Source organism: Gymnoscopelus microlampas (genome assembly GCF_963454915.1).
Source record: "Gymnoscopelus microlampas genome assembly, chromosome: 12".
Classification (NCBI taxonomy): Eukaryota; Metazoa; Chordata; class Actinopteri; order Myctophiformes; family Myctophidae; genus Gymnoscopelus; species Gymnoscopelus microlampas.
Window position 1 is genome coordinate 36,053,480 of NC_139949.1, and position 15,637 is coordinate 36,069,116.

Consider the following 15,637-nt stretch of genomic DNA (forward strand, 5'->3'; position numbering starts at 1 on the left):
CCATTGTCATGTTGGCAACGTGTGCAGCTTGTCTGCACTTATCAGGAAGTTTAAGACTTCAAGACTTTTTTTGAATGTCACCTCGAATTAAATTTAAGACTAAACTTGCACCAAAAATAAACATACTGCGGGTTTCGGAGACGTTACCAGGCGCAGGTTTTTAACCACGTTGAGTATTTGCCATTCTCAAGCCATTCATCATTAAACTTGTATTTACCCATGAAGCCGTTAGTTCTCTAGTTTGGCTGTCTTACAGAGAATACAGATTGTAACCTCGCTTGACTGATTCCAACTGCAGCAGAAAGGAACTAAGTCATCTTGTCAGAATTTTCCCCAAAACATCCCACTGACAGTACTACTGTAGAACCGCTTAGCAACATTGCTTGGTAACGTTGAGGCCACGTGACATAACCTAAACAGGATATCTCTATCGTGCGGTTTGCTTTCAGTCCCATCTCATGGCAAAACTCAGTCGCACCGTATAGTCATATTGGGATTACATTGCCTCAAACTCATTTAATACAATGTAATAGAATTTGGTCACATTTAAAGGACAACTTAGTTTTGTTTTACAACAAGGGTTCTTTTATTAGTTAATAATGATAATAATTAAAAGATGAGTGTTACAAATGGCTTATGTGAACATGGCTTCCGATTTCCGTAAAACTTTGTATGCACATCCCCACTAGGCCAAGGAAGAATTGGCTAAGGAAGAAGTCATAATTACCTCCCCCTTTGGCCTCCTGAGAGGTGAATTTTCAGGGCTGTTTTAAAGGAAGCCAGTGAACCACACTTGGGTGGCAGTGCTGTAGGAGAATTTACCCATGTTTGTTCTATAGGTGGGTGTTGCCAGATCGTTGTTTACCCTCCCTCTAGTATTGTGGCTGCGTCTCTCTTCCCTTAGCAGTTAGCTTGTCACTGGGCATTTGGGCAACGACCTTCAACTGCTTTCAATCTGGCTTCACTATTTTGGCCATGTCATTATAGGTGAAAAGTTTCAGAATGTAAAAAACGAATTGCCATAAAATTTCAACGAATTTAAAAAATGGTGAAACTAGCACATCTACAAGCTCAGAACGAGTCGCAACATGATGCGTTGTATTCGTTGTACAACAAAGTTAGGACTTAAGTGGTTAACCCTTCAGCTACTGTAGCCTATTGGAGCTGCTCATTGGACAACCGTAGAAGACTACAGCCATACAGGCAGCATGCAGTTATGAATGTGTAATTGTGTTGTGCCGGTGTTGTACGCAAAATTACGCTTATATGGCGTTTCCTCTTATTGAATGACTCTAGAATGGACCAAAACAACAGATTGACATTTTCTGTGGTTGCATTTGCTGTATTCTAATAATGTTTGTGTACTGTACTGTATATGGTGTAAATAACTTCCGGATACCTTTTCACCGTGGTCATTTGAATCTCTGGTTCTCAAATTGGGGTCCAGGGACCCACTGGGGTCCTTGGTCCTTGAGGTGGTTCCAGGGGGTCCCCAGCAAAAAGAGGAACTGTTTAACCACTTAAGCCCTATTTTATACTTTGGCTATTTTCAAAAAATAATGACAGATGTTGACAATGTTCTCTCATGGGGGACACTTGCACAAAAGCTTTTCAATGTTTTCCATCTACTCGGGAACAATGCAAGTTTGGAACAATGCAAGTGTGCAATACTCATTTACTGATGTAGTCGTTATAGATGTTGTCTGATATGTTGGAGTCTTAAACGCATCTCACATTTTCTCACACGCCACCACTTATATTGGCGTAGCAGTACAAACGTGATGCAAAGCACAGCCGTTATGTTAAGCTGACAGGTCCCGTTAGCCAATCCGGTTAGCCGGTGCCCACGTAACAAACACAATAGCGCAGCAGCTCAAACGTGACTCGATGCTCAGCCAAACCTTTAAGCCAACGGGTCTGGTTGACCAATCAGGGAAGCCAGTACCCACCCTCCTCCCAAACACACAGAGATTGGGTGCGTCCTCCACAGACCTGTGCAACAGACACATGTAGATATTTGTGTTTTTTTTCGGTTCTATGAAACTGTTGGCACACTGCACACGCACGTTAGTATTCATGACTCCCGCCAAGTTTGAGGCCAGCTGGGACAAATTTTCGTCATTGAAAGTGTACACCTCAGAATTATTTACATCCAGGGCAATGTGAGCTTGTAGATCTGCTACTTTTTAAAATGTTGAAACTTTTTAAAATGTTCACTTATAAACACAAATGCGCAAAATAGGTACGCCAGATTATTTAGCGAACGAAGGTTTGTTTACCAGGTAGCTTAGACGGTCCATCCCGCTAGACCAGTTTTGCCGTTAACCAGTTTGCCATAACGCCATATTCCATGCAGGTGCGCCTTTATTCCCCCGTGTTTCTTCTGGTATTAAAATATCTTACAGTAAGTTGTTCAGCCACTTTATGTACAGTGTGCATGAAAACAATGTTCTTCAAGACCAGCATCAACCTGTCAACTGTAGTCCAAAATGGTCTCAACATGACAAGAGACATGACATTTTGACAGGTTATTTGCACAGAATGTGTTTGTTAGGACAGCAGGTCTTCTGTCGCCGCTCCGTTCTAAACAATGAAACCTACATTTTAGACGTGTTCATACTCGGGTGGATTTGCACCTGATGTGTAGAACCTGGACTGTGATCTTATGGGCTCAGAATTCTGCTATAATAACCCAAAGCCTAGCTATATTATTGAGCTAAAGACCAAAGTTAACTACTTTCACCCTGACGTACCTATCTTGCCATGTAGGACAATTTTTTTATTTGAAAATTATATTGGAATTTTCAAAGAATGTCACAAAATAAAATTTAATTAATGAATTTATTTATTTACATATTCCCCCCCTTCCAAAAATAGTAGATCTACAAGCTTGTTGTGAGCTTGTAGATGGGCTGTTTTTTCCTACTGTATTGTATAGGGCTTAAGTGGTTAAATCTATATTAGATTACTTGGATGATTTGTGAGCACTTGAACCCTGATTCATACATTTTAAGAGGATTGCCATGGGCACATGGGCACATTCTCCAGCCACTGCTCCTGCTTTGACGAGTAGCAAATGCTGTGATCTTAGTTTTGTATTAGTTTAATAGTTTTAAGATGTATTGTTGTTATTAGCCTTTTAATAATTAGTCTGTATTTGGTGCTTTTGGTAGTAGATTTTCGGTATTATGGATGACATGTTTGTCTTTGTTATGTCTTGTTATGTTGTTACTGGCAGAGCTGTGTAACATTTATTTGCCTCTTCTCTTGGCCAGTGCGCACTCGTAAAAGAGACATTGGTCTCAATGTGATTTTACTGGTTAAATAAAGGTTAAATAAAAAAATAAAAAAATAAAAAAGATCCATATAGTCATGTTATGACCCAAAACGGGCAGTTTTTACATCTGTTCTGTGTTAGATTATACAACATCAAAAGTTCCCCATCTCCACATCCTCTCTCAGATGGACAACCTCAAGGTCAAGAATAATACAAGTCCATACATGTCCTACTGGTATTACGGGGACAAATTATCCTGTCTGTCTGTGTCTGTGCATGTCTTGCTTTCTACCTCTGTGTCTCTTACACTGTGAACTTAAAGGACCTTACCTGTCTAAAGTTGACTTCTATCAATCTTCAAAGGTTGCCCCTGTCTTCAAAAGGTTTTGTGTACATAGTACATACCCTAAGTGTATACAATATATACAGTACTTTATTAGATCTAAGCCTACTACATTTCTAAACATCTTTCACATGCCATTCAAGTTGAAACCGTGTGGAAAAACAATGCAAGTGGCTTGGTAGTAGGTAATTCACCCTTTTGAAAAACTTTTTTTACCTTTTTTGGGGCCAATTATTCTTCCTGTTCTCCTATTTTAGTCATACTGATTCCAGAATCCCCCACACACTTGTATAGTCTTGTCACTGACCACTACTTGTTGGTCTTCGGACTAGTTGGGCCTAAGGATGGTATTGGAACCACTGGCCTCCTCCCATAATATGACACATTAATATGTGTATTTGGTTCAAATCTGCTGCTGAGCCAATCAAATGAAGCTATGGGAAACTTTACTGGAACAGGAAACGGGTATGCCACTTTTTGTAAACCTGGAGTACAGTTAAGAACAGAGCCTATTCCTCAAAGTTCAACACCCCTTCTGGCTGTTTCCCTTGACCAACATGTAGCAGTCGCTAGTGGAGCGACAAAGATAGCCCTCTCTGCCCGGCTTCCCACCCTACCCGGCATATCGTGTTTGTTGGAATGCCTGGTTAAGCCGGATGCACCACGAGGATTCAAACCCCTAGTCTCCGCGGGTGGAACTTCACCCCTGTGCCAGCCGAGCGTTGTCTGAAGAAAGGTAGTTTAAAACAAACATCTTCCTTGTTCTGTTCCTTGTTCATTCCAGAATACCTGACAAACATTGCCCACAGTGTTGAATTGCCAACACTCGCTCACTGACGTAAGCGATCGCAGTGATGTCTTAAAAACAAATTGCATTTGGTTTCACCATGACTAATCACATTTCAGTGTGTGTTAGTGCAGTGGGCTCTACGTAGAGTGCAGGACCTCTCCCTTGTCCTGTCCTGTCTTTTCTTGTCTTGACAGATCTGTGGCTTAACCTGCAGAATCTGGAGAGAGAGGACTGCAATCACATTTTCACCACCATTCATTTAGGTGTTTTTTGTTCACATGGTCATTAGAGATTGGTCAACTTTTGTTACGTTTAGGTGTGTTCTGTTCACATGGTCATTAGAGAGATCCATTTAGGTCACCTTTTTGTTTTGAAGCTATGACTGTACACATGTGTCTGAGTTGCATGTGGCTGTTTTTAGAAATGCCCCCATCTGTCCAGCTCTTTAGAAAACAGAAAATATGTTTTCAGGCTCCATATGAATTTTATACAATCAGGAGAGAGAACTACAGGATACAGGATGAGTGGTGGTTGGAACAGAAGTTGGAACAAAAAAAAGTAATTAAGTAACATTGGGAAACAGCTGAGCCATGTGGTCCACAGGGCAGGAATCTATCTCATGTTGCTGTAGCGTAATGCGGCTTGATGTACAACTACATCCCCCAGTCATGTACAAGTACACCCACTGGACACAATGCTAGATGTCACAGGGACCTAGCCCCAATCCAACCCTTGATGCTGAGCGCCAAGCAAGGAGGCATTTGGTGCCATTTTTATAGTCTTTGGTATGACCCGGCTGGGGAATTGAACTCTGACCTCCCAATCTCAGGGCAGGCCACAAGGCCACTGAGCTGGTTTTGGAACTGGAACATCATAAAATTGATCTGGATTCTCTCTCCTGATTGAAGGAAATTGGTATCCTGACCTGAAAATGTATTTTCTGTTTACTAAAGAGTTCACAGTCACCTACTTTGCCGGGAGACCACTATGGATAACATTCATTCCTATAGTCAACAATCATATTGAACAAATGTGTTGCGCATCGTTGAATGGCAATTCAACTTCTATTATACTTCTATTGCTATGGGTTTAACCAACTGGATCCAGCTTCATGAATAACTAATTGTCATCTTCATTTTACAATAATCAATAATTGATTAGACTCGCCAGTTTGTTGGCCTGTGTTTGTTCACATGTACCCAAATGATTAAAGTGGATTGCTTATAGGAATGACAAGAGGTAAATATAATAATGGACCAGGCCACAATTAATTCAGGGGAAAGGAAAAGCCCTCACAGGCAGCCATTAGTCCCAGCAAAAACTGGTAATCTTCAGCAACTCAATATAAAAAATATGCACTAAGATTAAAACAACTGATTTGTGGGGCTGGATTCAATCTAACCCTGCTGCCCTGCTTTCTCTTCTGTCTGGGGAGGCACCAGACATTTGGGCCCTGGCAGGTCAAGCCAAGTCAGGCCAGACTAGATGTGAACCCTTCAGATAATTGGCCGCATGTTTATGGTCAGAAGAGACAGGGAGCCCAGCCACTCCAGCACAGGGAGCCCAGCACCCCATTAGTGCTAAGTTATTGCTCCACCATTCCTTTTCACAACCACCAGTATACCCTTCTGCACAGACCCTTTAGGCAACGTTCAGACTGGCAGCCCAAATCAGATTTGTGTCCTGTGCATTCCAGATTGGAATTGGTTTGTTTTTTATCAAGTCTGAACAGCACAAAACTACATCAGACATTGAACCACATTCCTAGGTGGTTTTGACAATTGTCTGTGGCCCAGACACTCAACTGTGATTTATACTTTGTCATACAAATCGGTGTCACTCACCGGAAATAGACGATCTACAAGCTCAAAACACAAATATGATCTGATCTCTTGCAAATAATAGTGTGAATGATGACAGTCAGTCCTAAAGATCGGATTTGAGAAAGAAACCGGATTTTCCTGCAATCTAAACAAAAAAAGGAAGCTGGACAAACAGACACGTTGACGAGGATGACAAAGAGAGAGGAACGGTCCATGTAGGACAGTTCATAGAAAGAATCTTCAGAGAAGCAGGCGAACCGAGGGAAACGGAGAGCGACGAATGGAAACAAGACCTGACAATGGATGAGAGGAGAGGCCAGGGAGACGGAGGGCAGCCGGGGAGTTAATAATGTCATCTCTCTTTTTTTTCCATACCTAGAGATGGAAAAATAATAATTCTCTCAAGCATAAATGTCTGGTGCCCCTGAGAGCAAAGAGAAGGAAAGAGACAGAGAGAGAGAAAGAGAGATATGTGGGAGGTGGGGGTGGAGGTTCAGCAGTGAGTGAGACAGAAAAAGACATGAGCGGGAGAGAGTGAGAGAGGGTCTCTGGGTTTCTTCCAAGTAGCTGCTGCTATGCGTGATAGCGGCCCATATTTCTCCTCCAGTGTGTGAAGAGTAGTTCTGCTCCCTGGCCATGTGCTACTGCGGGGGAGGCCGCTGGTTGTAATCTGATACGGGTGAATAAAGATAACAAGGTCATAGAGAGTAAAATTTGAGTTGAGTCTACTACTTGCCCCAAATCTCTATCGGATCGTGTCAGCCAATGGTTAGCAGCAAGTACCCTTGCTGCCTTGCTTTCTGGTTTGCAACAGCAGACGCGGTGCTGAAAGCAATCACAACATGCAGTACATGCCAAAAAAACTATAGGGAGCCTTAACATTTGCAGGAACATTTGTATGTCAATTGCTTTTTGATCTAATGCATGGTTTGTCTCGACTCCCATGCCATGTGGTCTGCCAAAAACTACTGGACAGTCACTGATTATTCTTTGTTTCGCTGAGCAAAAACATATTGGAGTAATTTCAAATAACAAATGAATGTTTTATGCTGTCTTTTTCCATTTGGAATAAAGGTTGTCACCACTCTGTGGTTTGATTTATCATAGGAAAACAAAACAACTGTCTCATTAGCTAAACAATTGAATAAACATGCGTTGTGAAACCAGCAATTTTTCATACTAATACTGGTATTGGATCTAGGGCTGATAACGGAGTGAATTATCGGAGGGAGTTTCTCCAATATTAAGACCTGATGTGTACAAACGTGAGATATCAAAACAAAGCAGCTCTTTTCCTGAATTATTCATAAAACTGGAGACCTGTAAGGGTCCATTTGGTTCCTATAAATTCCTAGTTATCAATACTTTAGCTGGGGACCCCATGGAACGGCTTCAAGGACTCCTGGGGGTCCCTGGACCCCACTTTGAGAACCATTGCTCGATACCCATGCTTAATATATTCAAGGTTAGAATTGTGTTAAGCAGTATGACGATATACTATGTGACGGTAGAAAATTGTCTCCTGGTAGATTTTTTTTAAATGTATTTATCTCTTTTCAAAGATTGTTGGACAGCCACTTCAGAGGCTCTATACAACTACGTATAATGATAGTATGATAAGGTTGGCAAGGAATATCACTTCAAACACTAGCCATGCTTTGTATGGAGAATATAGGTTGCTGCCTTCAGGAAGGAGATACGGTGTTCCTACATACAATAAGGTCAAACTGAAGAGGTCCTTTGTCCATCAGACGACACTGAGGCTCAATCAGGATTTATAGGCCAAGGGTAGGCTGAGAGGTGGACATTGCTCTTGTCTTTGTATGTCTTTATGTATGTATTTTGTATTGTGTTTTGTTTTTCTTGTGTCATGTCAAATGTGTGAACCGTTTATTGTTGCATACATGGCTGCTGGGTCGCAAGACAAATTTCAGTGTGAACTGACAATAAAGTATTATCGTATCGTATCGTATTATCGTATTATCGTATCGTATCGTTTAGTATCTTGCTTTATATTTGTGTTATACAAATACACACAGCTTTGTAGACATTGCAAATCATTGGACAAGACTGCTTTCCCTGATTTCCGGAGGAGAGCAAAATTGTAAATACAGAGCAGGACGCCTTCCAACTGATTAAAGATTAGGGACAATTACTGACAAAAAAAATATATTGTGATATATACTATTAATGTGCATTTGTACATTGAATAGGGCACTGAAGAATGCCGGGCGATCCTTTGACATCACATAACCATGGCCTTATTTATAAACCACTTATGTCCTAAATACTTTGTTGTACGACGAATAGTAGCCAAGTTTAGAAAGTGATGCACTGTGAGCTTGTACATCTACCACTTTTGATATTTGTGAAAATGTTTAAACATCACTTAGCATTTTCGCCTCTAATGACATGCCAAAATATAGGATGCCAGGTTTGCAAACACAACAACAACAATTTGCATTTGATCAACACTCTGATTGATTGAATAGATGAATATTACTGTAAACAAGGGACTGACTCGGCAAAGGAAATGGTAGTCCCACTGGGATTTCCCCACAGTGTGGGGAGGGAGTTGGCTGAAATAATGGCCTCGCCCCTGTTGGTACGAAGCCATTCAATCTTTTCTTTTTTCTTTTTTGTTGTTGCTGTGCCTTTGCTCAGATAAACCCCAATGTCTCCACAGCCATGAATTTGACCACACCAAATGGGCCACACACAGTGTTTAGTGGCCCATTTGGCCCTTGTCAAGTTGACAAGCCAAGTTCCTTCTGCAGTGAACTGACCATTCAGCATGCACTTCATCTTTGCGCTGATTGGTCAGCTAGCCTTATCACCCTCCCTCCCACCTATCACTCCCATCACCCAGGGAAAATAAAGGCTGGGGTATATGTGATAAAATTACATTTACTCTGATTGCCCACCCTAGTATAAGGAAAAGTGTATGTATACAGCACGTCCTTCTGTAAGTGCAGTAAAGTTAACAAAGGTTTACATTCCGTTTATACCACCTCTTCAGGGTGCATAGATCCATCACTCTAAATACCACTGGAATATATAAACGTATACCTTCTGTCCTCAGTATTACCCCCCCCCCCCTTCATAATTCATGTTACACCACTTAATGCAGCATCACCCAGAGTGAGATGAAGGAATGACGGCTCATACAGTCTCTGTCTTTGCTGAAGGTATCTCTGTTGTCTCAAACTTAGAATTGTATTTGTGGCTGATACAGATGCATATTAAAACCCAGACACCTGCCGTATGCTCTACACCAGAGGTGGGCAAGCATGTTTCTTTACGGCTTAGATAAATGGAACTAACGTAGTATACTTTTTAAGTAATTTTTCGGTATCATGATGAAACCTCATTATTAAGTTTTAAAGAAGAAAATACCATAACATATTTGTACATAATTGTTTTTATATTAATGTTGTATTACCATTCAAATCTTAGTGTTTTGGCAATTATTTGGGGGCCCACTTGCAATATCCTCACAGTCCACCAATGGGCCCCGGCCCATGAGTTGGAAATCGCTGCTCTAAGGAGATCCAAGTAGATAATTTTACAAACCCAGACAAAAAAAAACTTCCATTAATTTCTTGATGTGCAGAAAATCTTTCTTCACATATTTTGACATATTAAATTTAACCACTTCCCACCTGGCCTCCCTATTTTGGGCCATCAAAAAAACGAATCTACAATGCTCACAACACGTCGTATGATGCGTCGTGAGCTTGTAGATCGGTTATTTTCGCCACGTGACGCGGCTGATGCCATTGCACGGCAAAGTATGAAATGGGGCTTAAGTGGTTAAATGACTGACTTATTGTGTGTTTGCATCATTCTGATTAGCAGCTAAGCGTTGGATATGTTTGCCGTCAGCTTGGCTGACAATGGTAGATCTCCCTAGCCTTGGAAAAGGCAAAGTAGTTCACATATCCGCAAAGGTTGTCCACCCCTGCTCTACATCTTCTCTGGTGTCACCTGTGGGTCATTCAGAGTCTGAATCAAGGGGCCTTGTAGACAGGGAGGAGAGACATGGAAAGACCGTCCAAAGAGAGAGGTGGATGTGGGGGTGGGGCACTGATAAGCTGTGAGGGTTGAATTGTCTCTGACAATTTGGTTATCAATCAATCTGTTCAGGAAGCATGGCGCCGTAACCATGTCAGATGTCAATTTTCCGGGCACTCGGATGGCACAGGGGTAAACGTTCCTGCCCACCGCCAGCTGTGGAGACTAGGGGTTCGAATCCTCCACGGCGCCTCCGGCTAAGCCGGGCATTCCAACGAGCACAATTGGGTGTATTTTGGTGGGAGGGAAGCCAGGCAGGGATCTCTGTCACTGCACTAGCGACTCCTATGGGTTGGTCAGGCGGCCTGGTCAGTGGGGAGATGAAATGGGAGGAATAGCGTGTTCCTTTGCATACGTTTCGTCCTCCCAGTGAAACCCCTCTCTTGTCAGGTGAATAGAAGTGGCTGGTGACTTCACGTGCATTGGAGGAGACACATGCTCATGTACACCTTCCATAGTAAACAGACTAGTAGGGTTAAGCAGTGACAAGGGACAAAGGAAATGGGAAATTGGCATAACGACTAAAATTGTGTGTGTGGCGGGGGGAGGGGCCGTCCATTTTCCTTTAGGTAGTGTTTTCACACTTATTTGCTTTTCGCCTTTAATTTATCAGTGGAGTTCTGGAGTACCGTTCGCAGTGGCAGAACACTCCGTTTGGTCATGCATAATTTTTGCAGACAGCAGCGAGTTAGCCAAGCACAAACAGGCTAAGGCTAAAGGGTAGGCTACAAAAGTATGCTGTGCGCCGAAGCTAGACTCAGCACAGTCGCTAATCCCAAAATGAATGTCATGTGTCAGCTTTACCCTGATTCAGAGACCCAAGTCTTGAGGGTAATTACATCATTTTCTCAGGATGTGTATTATTATAGTAATTTTTGCTGTTGTACTTGGGGCATGCAACAGCATGCACCCATTGGCCGAATGCAGTCATTTGACTGCATGTCATCCGCCCAATCAGCTTTGCTGTTTACCTTTGGTTATAAATGTTTAGCTCCATAATTCTAAGGTTATGCCTTTACAGCACAGTATCAATTTTAGTTTATTACTCCAAATACGACAATGGCCATGTTTATGATGACTTTATGCTGAATGAGATGAAAGGGTAAAGTCACACCCGTAAAGATAACATTTGTAATTTGTATGTGCTTGTTGATAAGTCACATTTATTGGATTTCCAGTTATAGATAATAAAATGTAGCCAATGTTGTTGGCATGGAAAGAATAATACAATAACAATAACTTGATTGAGAAAGGGGAGTAAAAAGAGCAGCAGTGCTTTAACCACTCATACGAAGAATAACGACGAATAGTGAAAACAATATCAACAAGCTCACCTGTAATGACATGGCCAAAATAGGGACGACAAGTTGAAGGTGGTTAAATTAGGCAAGTTTTCAATCATAGTTTTGGCTACTGGAACCAAGTCAGTGTGTGCACGACACAGTGTGTCATAAGAAAATATTTATTTAAATCGAATTATGTACGTTCAGAACAAAACGCTAATTTAATTGATTGTACAGCATATTGAAGTTGCCATTGTTATTCAGCTGCACTCTGAAACTTCCAGTACTTTCATATTCAATTACTTAATGTTTCGTTGGACCAAAGAGTACATCGGAACACAGACATGTTTCACCTCCAGGGTTTTTCAAGCTTGCACAAAGCCTCACATCACTCGTTCCATTGTACTTATTGTTTCTTTAAACAAACAAAGATACTCCAGTACTGGAGCAGGCCTGAGGGCTTTTGGTGTATAACTATTGTGTGTGTGTATAATTATTCCTACCCTAATCATCAACTGTGCAGCAGACTAGTCATTTCATTTCATGGTGTAATTAACCCAAGGAAAGCTGCATCAGAACCCATTTTAACCGTTAGCAAAGCCCTAAAGTCACCGTAACCATACGTACATTCAGTACCAGGTCAGCTAGCCGTCCTATCGAGCAGGGCTATTCCATTTTAACAGGGGTGACAATAGCTTTCTCAAACATGGCACTGGATGAAGAGGGGCTAAATTAGGTCAATTATCGGCCTAGGGGTTAAGCTTACCTCGGCTCTATGGTGTGAAAGCTACTGCCTGCTTTTGAGAGTGTGTGTGTGTGTGTGTGTGTGTGTGTGTGTGTGTGTGTGTGTGTGTGTGTGTGTGTGTGTGTGTGTGTGTGTGTGTGTGTGTGTGTGTGTGTGTGTGTGTGTGTGTGTGTGTGTGTGTGTGTGTGTCGCTTCCTTTCAGGGAGCGACAGCTGTTGCTTACATGGTCACTCACATCCAGTAATATAAACATCACTCATGTCAGGATAAATAAATGCCACCACAGCCATAGCCACCTTAATGCTCCCCCAGTATGTTTAATTATGGGGCCAATATTGCCATCATGGTGTAGGCTCTCATATAAATGACACGTTTGAATTATAAGGATGACTTGGCCTTGTTTATGGGATACACCAGCTGTATTCTTGAGTCTGAGATCGTGGTGCTCTAAAGTTCTGGAGCTCTCCTGGAGGAGAATGTCTGTTCGACAGAGAGGAGACAGATAAGAGACAGTTAAAAGTTATCATAATGCTGACCTGTAAATACTGACCCAGCAATAAGTATCTGCAAAACATTATTGGTATTTTGTTTCATAAGGATGTAACAGGTAAGTGGTGATGACTATAGAAAGACAATTCCAATGCTTTACATTTTTAAGATTGGTGCATTGGAACTTTTACCATGCTCATTCTATTGTCTTGCGTAGCAAACCCCACACATTTTGTGCCGAATTAAAGCAGCACTATGTAACTTTCCTTTCCCTGGATTTGAACCCATGTCTCTGCACAATTGCTGAATGTTTTACCATTGAGCTAATGGAGCATTAGGGGATAAATTGAATCTTACCCATCAGGTCTTAAATTTGTGTCAAATCCTGTGTCTAGGTGAGACATGACCCTTGACACGATCTAAATGTCTCAATAGCAGAGCAGGGAGACAAAATACAACCACTCCAATTGTAAGTTATATTGTATTAGCATACTCTACAATACAGATTGGACACAATTACATTTTATTCATAACAAAAAGGTTACATGGTGCTGCTTTAAGCAAAAACAATGCTATTATGTACAATTTGCTAATAATTTGCCTCAAGAGGTGCATATGTTCTGTTTATTTACATAAACCATATGCTAACTAAAGGAAGAGTGGGGCAGTTAGGTCATGAGGGAATTCTGGGATGTCCATATTTACATATTCAAATGGAAAGACACTGGAACACTATAACCCATGTCCACTGTGCATGTTTGCTGTATTGGGGGGGGGGGGGGGCAGGGGGGTATGCTTGTGGAGTACGGCCCGATTTATACTTTGTTTTGAATAGCCGATCTACAAGCTCACAACCAACATGTGAGCTTGTAGGTCGGCTACTTTCGAGCTTACTCGTGACTGGCTGACAGGAAAAGCACAAACATAGGCCTACATTTGACTGTGATGCCATCTTGTGCCAACATTCTCAAGGTCAATTATTTAGTCTTGTCTTGGATTTCATGTTCTCTTCCCAAAATTGTGATTGATTTGATATCAAGGGGTAGCTCTGGTCCATGTCTCTGGTCTATAGTATTCAATGAATTGAACACACAGGACCACAATGGAAACTAGCCCCCAGGGCTTTTTGTGTTATCCTTTTAAAGATCTTTGTAAACTACCTCTGTACAATCTAACAGTTCATAAAGTATTCAATCAATCAATCAAAAGCGTTAGAACTCCTAGACCAGAGCTAATCAAGGGTTCAGCTCAGTTTGAAATAGTTAGATCTGTTAAATTAAGGATCAAATTGGCTCAAAGTTTGGCAAGGAAGCTCCGTTTTAGATGATAAAAAAAGCACACCCGGCCCCGGCTATACTATTTTAACCTGCACTGTGAAGGACGATGTGTTTATCTCCTGTACATTTTTATTTTCTGTGGAAGCATAATATCTCAAATGAAATAGCATATCGCATGATGAGGCAGCAATTGAAAATAGTTTACAACGAACAAACTATCTGAGCAAGTAGGCCAATCCATTGGTTCTCAAAGTGGGGTCCGGGGATCCCCAGGGGGTTGCCAGGGGGTCCCCAGCAAAATTAGTTAATATAGCATCACAATCATTTTAACCACTTAAACTATATTTTATACTTCGGCTATTCAAAAATAGCAGATACAAGCTCATAGCACAGCACCAAGTGCCTACTATGAGCTTGATATTTTTTTATATTTTTGAGATGGGGTCCGCAGCCAAATACATATCATTTTGGGGGTCCTTGACATGAAAAAGTTTGAGAACCACTGGGCTAATCAATGTTATATTTTGTGCATGTTTGACTGATATGTTGCCCAAGACCTGCCCCACCCTCTACTGGTGACAATACTGCCTGACATACCGGACAACACCTTGTTGTGAGCAAGTGCAACACAGTGGGAGTGGGCAGTCGTGGACGAAGTAGGCCTACTCTTTTTTTACTTAAGTAAGAGTATCAATACCACTATGTAGGAATACTCTGTTACAAGTAAAAGTACGGTATTCAGAATAAAAGTACAAAAATACTGGCATCAAAATATACTCCTTATGCAGAATGTTCCATTTCACTACAAAATCTTTTGAAAATTGCAGATCTACAAGGTCACAACGCCATTGTGATCTTGTAGATCTGCTATTTTCAAATAGCCGAAATATATAGGGTTGAAGTAGTTAATGAAGCCTATGTGTTCTTATAATTATCCAAATCTACAAAGTAGCCTAACTAGTAAATAAACTTTTAAAATAATGTAATGTAATGTAAAAATGTCAGCATTTGCCTCTGAGATGTGGAGTAAGTAAAAGTATTGAAAATTTAAAATACTCCAGTGAAGTAAAAAAATCCTCAGATTTGTACTGAGTAAATGTACTTAGTTACTCTCCCTCCACCGCTGGGAGTGGGGTTGTGTTGTCTACTGTGTACAGAAACAGAAGTTTAACTTTTGAAAAGAGTCCTCACCTTTCGCAAGTTTAAAAACGTTTAGGCCTATTATGATAAGATAGAATGACCCAGGCTAAATAATAATTATGGTTCTGTTCTATAGTCTCTGTTTTGTTTTTCTATTCCATATTCGCCTCTATTCTTTGTTGTTTGTTTGCTGTTTGCTGTTACATAACGTGATCTAGGTAGACCTAGTGTGTTCTGGCTAGGATTTAAGTCCGGACAAGCTAACGCACCTGAAAGGACTTCCTTCTCTGCAAGCAGGGGAATACTAGTTCAAATATTTACCGGCTATAAAGTGACATTTTGAACTTTACCCTCCGGGTTATTCGCTGTTACATGAGCTGCTTTTCAAGTGATATA